Source organism: Arachis hypogaea, chromosome 15 (assembly GCF_003086295.3).
Source record: "Arachis hypogaea cultivar Tifrunner chromosome 15, arahy.Tifrunner.gnm2.J5K5, whole genome shotgun sequence".
In the NCBI taxonomy this organism is placed as follows: domain Eukaryota; kingdom Viridiplantae; phylum Streptophyta; class Magnoliopsida; order Fabales; family Fabaceae; genus Arachis; species Arachis hypogaea.
The window spans coordinates 79,876,738-79,886,769 of NC_092050.1; the positions used below are offsets into that span (position 1 = coordinate 79,876,738).

Consider the following 10,032-nt stretch of genomic DNA (forward strand, 5'->3'; position numbering starts at 1 on the left):
GTCTTGATCTATATTTTTCCATTCGGGCGATTTAGAAAGTAGATTCTCACCATAGTGACCAAACATTTTCCGAGATCCATTCAATTGAGCTTGATACCAATCCGTGCACTTCAAATTGAAGTGTGGAACCTTATTGAACCTTGTACACTAGCTCTGAGCACGAGCCATTTCCCTCTTACTCTTAAAGCCGCATAGAGCTCTAAGCTGGCCATCTGTTTCAAGTAAACCATATTCAAGTGAATAAGTAAAGTTAAAGGTTAAGTATTGTACCCACTTGAAGCTTGTATTAGGCGGTAATGGCCTTGGGGTAGGTGATTCCAACGGTTCTGTGAGTTCTACTCCCTTGTGTTCTTCTGTGAATTCCTCCACTTCCTTGTAAGGTTCTTCAAATGCATCTGAGTCCTGGTCAAAGTCTTCTATGTCTTCCTCATCACTTGAGTCATAGATGGGAGGTTGAGAGAAATCTACCTCTGCATCATCTTCGTATTCATTTGGGGAACATTCTTCGATCTCAGAGAATTCACTTGCGGATGCAAGTTCATTACTAAGAGAGCTTGACTTGCGACTATCATTATCAAGGGAATTTGTGTCCTGGGTTATTCCGTCTAGTTCTTCATAAATGACTTGCCTTGGGGATTGTGTAATATCCTCCTTAGCATTAACTGTAAGGTCCTTGACGGAGTTCTCCTCAGCTCTGGATTCCCATGGAGGTTCAGCATCTCCTAGATCCTCAACCAACTCTTCTTCTTGTACAATGACAGCATATATATATATATATATATATATATATATATATATATATATATATATATATATAATTGTTCGAGTACGAATTCCTGCTCCGTCTTGTCCACTGGAGTTTCTAATATCTCCTTCATGCTACGCTCTTCATTAGATTGTCCACATGGGGCTGTGGTTGGTCCTTGAATGTTCGTGCGTCTAGAAACTAATTGAATTACTGCTTGCTCCAATTGTCAAATAGTTGCTTGAAGTTTATTTACTGTTGCCTTGAGGCAAACCTCTGATTCTCGGGGTGATGGATTTGGACATGAGACATAGGGAAGTGGTGGTGCTTGGGAGTGATTGGGTTGGAACTGGGGTAGGAAAGGATCATACGGTGGCGAATGGTGAAGAGAAGCTTGTGAGTGGGGCGGTTCGAGGTTAAGTTGAGAGGTTGGTCTATGGGCACGGGGTGGGGCTTGTTGGTAGTTACAAGGTTGTCCACCATATCTATCAGCTGAGTATGCATTGTAGAATGGTCGTTGTCCATGATATCTTGGAGGGTGTTGTTGCCTAAAGGGTTGATTAGATCCTCTTGGCTCCATCCATCCTTGATTGGTCTGACCTTGATGCATATTCCTGCTGTAACTTCTATTTCCTTCAACAAAGTTAGAACCAAACTCAAAGCGAGAGAGGTGAGAGTTCATAGTAACAAATAAAATTAAAAAGGAAAAATAGAAATAAATAAACAAGTAAAAGAAAAATATGTACAATAACCAATAATAAGGCACACGTTAGCAGTTTCCCGGCAACGGCGCCATTTTGACGTTGTGATTTTTGCCAGTAAAGAATTTCATAAAAACATTCACGTTGTAGATATAGTCTCTAAACCAACAGAAATCCCATCGTACAAACGTTTTGGTTGTCACAAGTAACAAACCCCTTAAAAATTGATAACCAAAGTATTCAAACCTCGAGTCGTCTTCTCAAGGAACTGCAGGGAAGTATGTTCTTATTATCGGTTATGAAGATTGTAGAATTGGGGGTTTTAAGAATGAGGGACAAATATGACAGTTGATTTAAATAGCAATTAAAATAAATAAACAAATACTGTAAAGCAAACTTTTGGCAAGGTATGAGAAATTGGAAGTCCAGGCTTAGTTATTCTTATCAACAACAATGAAAGTCGAATCTTAATTCCACTTAGTCAACCTTTACTAAAGCAAAGGAAAGTCAAGGGACTAATTGGCTTGATCTTCAAATCCTATTTATTTCCTAAGAAAAGGTTGGGATTATTGAAGTTCAATTCAATTAGCAAAGATAACAGTTATCAATTATGTTGAGATAAGATAACTCCTGAGTTACTGCTTTCTTAACCAAAACCAAAAGAGGAAAAAGTAAAACTGCTGGAATAAAAATGCCTTCAGATGTAAAGCAACAATAACATAAATTAAAGAAACCAATCATGAATTGAAATACCTCAAATAACATTAATAAGTGAAATTGTAATCTAACATGAAGAGTTCATAAACTAAATTGGAAGAATAAATAAAAATAAAGAACCTGGGATTGAGAGTTACTCCTAAAACTAAGAGAAGTCCTAAATCCTAATCTTAAGAGAGAGAGAGGAGAGAACCTCTCTCAAAACTAGATCTAAAACATGAGAAGTAGTAATTGGCGAGCTCTCCCTTGAATGGATGCATTCCTTCACTTCATAACCTCTGGTCTATGCCTTCTGGACTTGGATTTGGGCCAAAAAGGGCTTCAGAATTCGCTATGAGCGTTTTCTGCAATTTCTGGTGCGTAGCCTCTGTCACGCGTCCGCGTGGGTCACGCGGTCGCGTCATTCGGAGCTTTTCCTTGCCACGCGGTCGCGTCAGTCATGCGGCCGCGTCATATGCGTTCTGCTTAAGGCGCGCGGTCGCGTCAGTCATGCGGCCGCGTCGCTGCTGATTCGCGCTTGGCATGCGATCGCGTCGTCCATGCGATCGCGTGGATATAAATTTCTTGAAGGACTCCATTTTGCGCTTCCCTTCCATTTTTGTATGTTTCCTTTCCATCCTTTGAGTCATTCCTGCCTTAGAAGATCTGAAACTACTCAACACACTAATCACGGCATCGAATGGAAATAAAGGTGATTGAAATAATTAATTTTAAAGCATAGGAAACATGTTTTTCACATACATCACATAATAAGGAAGGGAAAGTAAAACCATGCAATTAACATGAATAAGTGGGTGAAGGATTGAATAAATCACTCAAACTAAGCACAAAATACATCATAAAATATGGGTTTATCAAACCTGTTCTTGTTGCTGCTCAACATTGCTCGCTTCATCTTGACCCTATTCAAGTGAAGGTTGATTTGTTGTGCTCACTGAAGCTAGTTGGAGGCCATCTATTCTCTTAGCCATCATTTCTATTTGTTGCTGGATTTGTTAGTGCATCAACTTGTTTTGTGCCAAGATCGTGTTTACTCCTTCTAATTCCAACACTCCCTTCTTTTGAACGGGTTGGCATTGCCTCTGATGAGCATAGAAGTATTGGTTATTTGCCACCATGTCTATGAGATTCTAGGCTTCCTCGGCTGTCTTCATCAATTGTAGCGAGTGTAACGTCCCGTCCAGCAAAATACCTTGCTTAAGTCAGGGTATTTCCACTAGAAAGAACATTACGTAACCTTCTCTAGTATTAACTACTTAATTATCGAGCCTTTGTATCGAGTCCGCGTTTCAGTTTTAAGAAAATGTCAAAAAATTTTGTTTTTTTTATTCATTAAAGTCATAATTCAAACATTCACAAATAATAATAATCACATAAATATTATTGATAATAATTCTTATACAAAAGAGACCAAATAAAACTCAAATACAATATACTAAACCTACCCCTCTATGTAAAATAAAATCTCAAAGGACAAGAGCGAGGGAATTCTATGAAAGCAATTAAAACCATAAAGAAAGCCTACTGATCGCTCGCAGCTTCAAATTGTGTCTTCAAACCTGTCGCTGAAAGGGTGGAAAATTTGGGGGTGAGAACCAAACCACATGTTCTCAGTAGAGGTCGAGAATGCCGTGAAAGTAAAGAATAAAGCACAAATAGTTAACTACATTCATAGACATCTAAAAGGAAACTAACTTTCTTTAAAAGCATTAGTTAATTACTCAATATCCTAAATCCATATTTTTCTTGTAAAACTTTTAAAAGTTCCCTAGACTGTATGAATGACCAACCTGTCCCAGTCATAGGTTCATTAAGTCTATGCTGAACCAGTTTGATTTTTCATACCTTACTAGACCATAACATAAAAGAAGTTACCTACGCGGTATAAATGATCATCCTACTCCAAGCATAGGTTCATTAAGTCTATGCTGAACCAGTCAGATACTTTATACAGAACTAGACTTCCAACACAAACCAGTCATGGCCTCAGGCCCAAGCAATTCACCACAATCCAGCCAATCAGTTACAAACACAAGTAATGAGGTTCAAACACAATCAAGAGCAATTACATCAAGTATAGCAACTAGCAGTTAAACAGATTTATTCACTTAGGCAAACCAATTACAATATACACACCCAAACAATGTCACATAGATGCATATGATGCATGCCTATCCTACTGGCCATGAGCTCACGCGTCGGTTATGTTGCCAGACCCGACTCGGATAAGCGGGATTAGACCACCATCCTTATCCGTAGGTTCCATAGACAAGCGGGAATTAAACCACCATCCTTGCCCGGAACACGCAAGCGGGATTAAACCACCGTCCTTGCCTCCACAGTAAGCGGGATTAAACCACCATCCTTACTGGGTACATAAAACAATATGCAAGTGGGATCACACCACCGTCCTTGCTGAACAATTTATCAATACGTGAGCGGGATAAAACCACCGTCCTCACTGCAGGCGGGACAAAACCACCATCCCTGCACAATGGTTTACGCACTGAGCAAGCGGGACTAGACCCACGCCCTTGCCAACAATCTCATAAATCAAATATTCTTTTCTTAAAAGAATCATTGAAGTTATTATTATTAAATAAGCCTTGAATATTTATTTTGATTAAGTCCTTATATTTTTTATAAAAATTTGGACATAATCTCCTTTAAAAATAGGACTTATCCACCCTTACGGGTTCCTTCTTTCTCAACAATTCATCAGCCTCTTTCAGCATTTGCCACAGCCATATATTCTCAACAACATTTGATAATAGAAAATCTATTTCTTAAATTCCATATCCAAAATAATTACCAACACAACTTGGCAGCCTGATTTCCATTTTATTTTTAAAATATCAAATGAATTTGGAATTGTGCAAACTTTATATCCATGCGACCGTCTCGGATTAAGCTTTCTATTAAATCAAAAATCATAATTTTTTGCTGACTATAGCTTCGGGAATATAAGCAAAACCGTGACTGTTCTGCAGTGTTTTAAAACCAGAAGACAGCAGCACCATACAACATTTGAAATTTCATATAAAATCCAAATTAAATCCAACTAACTTCAAAATTAATGTGGTTAAACATAACTCATCCAAATTTCTTTCTCAATTGGTTCCAGGGTCATACCATTTTTAATGAAGGAGTTATGTAGCTTGGAAGTTAGGTAATTTTCTGCAGAATTCTGTTTTACAAATCATTGAACACAACCTATTCCAAGTCCCATAACAGACTTATTAAAACATGGAAAATCCTGAAATTTAAATCACATATACTAAACATACTTAATTTTCACCTTCAATTGGTTGCATCTCAATATCTATCCAGGATCAAAAGTTATAAACTCCCAAAGTTACTAATTTAAGGAAACAGAATCTGGCTTTTTCTGCATAATGCATCATCCTTCAAAAATTCATATCTTTAAAACTACAAGTCCAATTGTTCTGAAATTTTACGGCATTAAAATAAAGGAATAAAGTTTTATTTAAAATTGGTTCCATTTCAAAATTCAAACTGCGGAATTTCCAATATTGGAATCAAGTTGCTGCTGCGTTAAACGTTCTGCAGAAAAACCAGTTTTGACATCCATGATTAAAAAATTCGCCATAAATTATAAACTTAGTGAAAAAGTCTCAAATTCATCAGTCCAGTTTCTTATATCCCCAAGCTCAATCCGGACTTGGTCCCACGCAATTCCGATAATCACAGAAATAGTTATAGTTTTTCAAAGTTTCCGGCTTCCTTTAAAAATAATGCAGAAAATCAAGTTTTACATTTTAACTTTGAAAAATCATAACTAGTTCTATAATTAATTCAAACTTCTCAAAATTGAGTCCCAACAACAACTTTTATTATACTTTACTCAGCCTTTGCTCTTATATCATTTCGATTATCGTTGAATAACTGATTCACTTCCAAAGTCACCTTTTAATTTCAAAAATCAGATTTTCAGCAATCTATTTAGTATTCAAAATCCAACCCTTCAAAACCCGTCAAAACCAATCCCAAATCAACCACCAACCAAGTTCATTAACATTACAATATACCAAATAACAACTCAACGGCAACAAATCCAGCATAACCCATTAAAATTCAGTAATTCTCAACAATAAGTCATCAAACAATTCCCAATCCACATAATCAATCAATATCACCAATCAACTATTCCAAATCACAATTTCAACCATTCCAATCACAATTTCAGTCATAATTCAATACTCACATAATCAATCAGTTACTCACAGCTATTAAATCTATTTGCAGTTATTCAATAAACGTTGTAGGCATTCTTAAATTGAAATCGTTTTAAACCCCCTACCTCAATGTCGAATTTCATAGAAACCGAAACTGAAGACGGAATTGTGGCGTGATGACTGGTTGGGCTACACCCAAAATGCAGCAGCTCCTTCATCCCTTATCCGCCAATGTTAGCAACACTCACAACAGCTTTGACAGGGCAGCAGCAACGCGAGTTGGCCACGATAGTGAGCAAAACAATGAATTCATATTGGGTAGAGTAATAATTCTGGAAATTCAGGGATGGAACAGGGGCTAAATTAAATTGGAACAAGAGTAAGGCTAATAAAATGGCAGTGGAATAAACAAGAACGTCAAGTGGAGGTTCAGAACAAGAATATCTTACAAGAATTAGAAAGGAATAACAGAACAATGAAGCACCGGCAGCAGCACAGACGATTATAGCAGCAACGGGGAAGACGGCCTTCTCCTCCACCTTGGTTCATGATTCCGGCGGTTGCAGTGGCAAGGAAAGCCTTCCCACCATGCGTTCTGCTTCGCCTCGCCATTCGCGTTTCTCTCTGGGCGACGCTAACTCCACGTCTCCTTTCCTCAACTCAGACTTGATGGCGGCACAGCAGCGGTTCAGCAGCGACGATTCGACGACAACGAGGTTAGCTTCAACAGCGACTATGGAACGGCGACGAGGACGGAGCTTCCTCTCAGTCACTGCTCGCGTCTCCCTCTGGTCCGTGTACTTGACGGCAGCGCGCAGTGATGGCTCACGACGGCGGCAGTCTCCTCCCTCCCCGATGACGACCCACTTCTCCCTCTTCTTCTCTGTTCCGTCACCCTCTCCCTCTGCTCTCTGTTTCCTTCTTTCTTCCCATCTGTTTTCCCCCCTTAAGCTCCCCGTGCCCTTTCTTTCCCTTTCTGATTGTAGATTTAGGAATTTAGGTTATAAATTAGGAATTTGTGATATTAGGGTTAAAATTAGGATTTTATAAAAGAATATAGATAGATATGAATAGATATTTTGATAAAATTGAAGAGTAGAGTAATTTTAAAATTAAATATACTCTATTAAAAATATATAAGAACATTATTTATCAACATATGACTAAGTGAAATTAATTATTTCTAATTTAAATTATAAAATAAACATATTAATCACATTTTTATAAAATAAAGTTTAAACTCAATACTAATTAGTTAAATTAAATGATATAACTTTTTATTATTTTTCTATCACCGAAACTTTAATTTCAATTTACAAAATATCTAATTATAATAAAATTACTTAAACTTAAAGTATTTATAAAAATCCATTTAATCATTCCTAATAAATTAATCTCTAAAAGTTCAAACTAATAAAATAAACCATAATTCATTCATATTAGAAATTACCTAAATTAAATTATATAATACTTTCATTACTAAATTTTATTTCCAAAGCATTTGAAATAACCAATTATAAAAATTACATAAGAATATTAATCAACTTAAACTCCAAATATTAATAAAACTAATTTAATTACTATTAATTAATTAATTTATAAAATAAGATATCAAATTAATAAAATAAATCGTAACTTTTTTTTTCAGGATATAGTTACTTAAATTAAATTATACAATTCTTTTTTTTATTTTTCAATTACTAAAATTATACAAAATATTCCATTATAATTAGATTACTTAAAAATATTAATTGATTCGAAATAAAACTATCTCCGAATCTATTTAATTATTTCTAACAAAATAATTTCTAAAATTATAAAGTTTAAACTTAATAAGATAAAATCATAATTTATTTATAATTAGATTTTCAAAAATGCGGGATGTTACAGCGAGCCTCCTGCAGAGTAATCCAGGGACTCTTGAGACTTTAGAGTTAACCTTTCATAGAAATTTTGAAGTCTATCCCATTCACTGAACATCTCAGGTGGACATTTCCTAATCAGAGCTTTGTATCTTTCCCATGCCTCATACAATGATTCCCCATCCATTTGAGTGAATATTTGCACTTTCGTCTTCAACCTGATGATCCTCTGAGGTGGATAGAAATTAGATAGGAATTTATTCACCAAATCATCCCAAGTGTTGATGCTTTCTTTGGAAAATGTCTCCAGCCATTGAGATGCTTTGTCCCTCAAAGAAAATGGGAACAACAGCAGCTTGTAACTATCTGGATGCACACCATTTGTCTTGACAGTTTCACATATTCTTAGGAAGATAGATAGGTGTTGATTTCGATCCTCAAGGGGACCTCCTCCATAGGAACAATTGTTTTGCACTAGAGTGATGAGTTGAGGCTTCAATTCGAAGTTGTTTGCATGAACATTGGGAGTGAGTATACTGCTCCCACAGTGTCTTGGATTTGGGAACGTGTAAGAGGCTAGAACTCTCCTTTGAGGTGGGTGGTTATTCTTGGCAACTCCCTCTGGAGGGTTATGCGAATTGCCCTTCATGACTTGGTCTTCTCCTTCTGAATCCTCCTTACCAATTATCCCTTTTCCTGTTTCTTCTCTTCTTAACCTTCGGAGGATTCTCTCGTCTTCAGGATCAAATCTCCTTGCCTCTGACATACACAAACACACGCCAACCAACAACACAATTGAAACACTCTATTGCTAGAGTGAAGTTAAAGTTAGCGAAACAAAATATCAAACAGTTAGTGGGCTATAACAAAGAAAAGAAAAATGCTTAGAGTGAGGTCTATACGCGAAAAACTTGATACGCGAAAAATTAAATATTAACGCGCAACCGGCAAGTATACCGGGTCGTATCAAGTAATAAAACTCACTAAGAGTGAGGTCGATCCCATGGAGATTGGTAGATTAAGCAACTTTAGTTAAATGGTAAATTTAGTCAAGCAAACATGGTTTTGATTTAATGAGATTTGTGATTTTTGAACATAATTGCAAAAATTTAAATGGCAAGGAATTTAAAGAACTAGAATAGAGAAAGAAAATGAAAGTGAATAATTGAAACTTAAAGTGCAAGAAACTTAAATGACATTAAAGATAAATTGCAAGAAAGTAAAGATTGCAGAATTTTAAAGAGCAGAAGAGTAAATTGCAAGAAATATAGAAACAGAATGTAAATGGCAAGAATAATAAATTGCAAGAATGTAGAGGGGAATTGGGTAGTGAGTATTCAAAGAACTAAAGAACAAAAGAGATGAGAATTATTGATGGAGAGATCATTAGGGATCAGAGATGTAAATTGTCATGAATTGATGTTACTCAATTCCTTCTCAATCATGGGTATAGATCCATGGCGGATTGTATATAATTGAATCCCAATCTCTCGGCAATTCAATTTCTCTTCAACACAATCAATTGCCACTCTCGTGATCTAATTGGTCATGAGAAGAGGTGAAGTGCAATTTCTAATCCAAGGCCACACAACTTCCAAAATCTCAACTAAGGGAGGTTACATCTCACATACCAACCCAAAGTGTATTGATCAAAGAAATCATGAAAGGATGAACTCTAAACTGAGTTACATGGCTCCTTTCTCAAGTTCACCATATAATTCATGTAGATTCAACCCTTCTCTTGAATGTAGTTGAATCTTTGAAGAACAAGAGTTTCCTTTTGGATGAACCACTTGAATTGAGAAAGAAAA

The 10,032-nt window shown here is 36.3% G+C and overlaps 1 long non-coding RNA gene across 1 annotated transcript; it reads right to left on the bottom strand.

Annotated features, from left to right (window-relative positions):
- Positions 1-3,467: 3,467 nt before the first annotated feature.
- Positions 3,468-7,377, bottom strand: LOC112750267 (uncharacterized). The gene is made up of 3 exons (XR_003175586.3): positions 6,809-7,377; positions 6,485-6,691; positions 3,468-3,728 (listed from the first exon to the last, which is right to left on the bottom strand). It is a non-coding gene; the product is annotated as an uncharacterized lncRNA (long non-coding RNA).
- Positions 7,378-10,032: the final 2,655 nt, after the last annotated feature.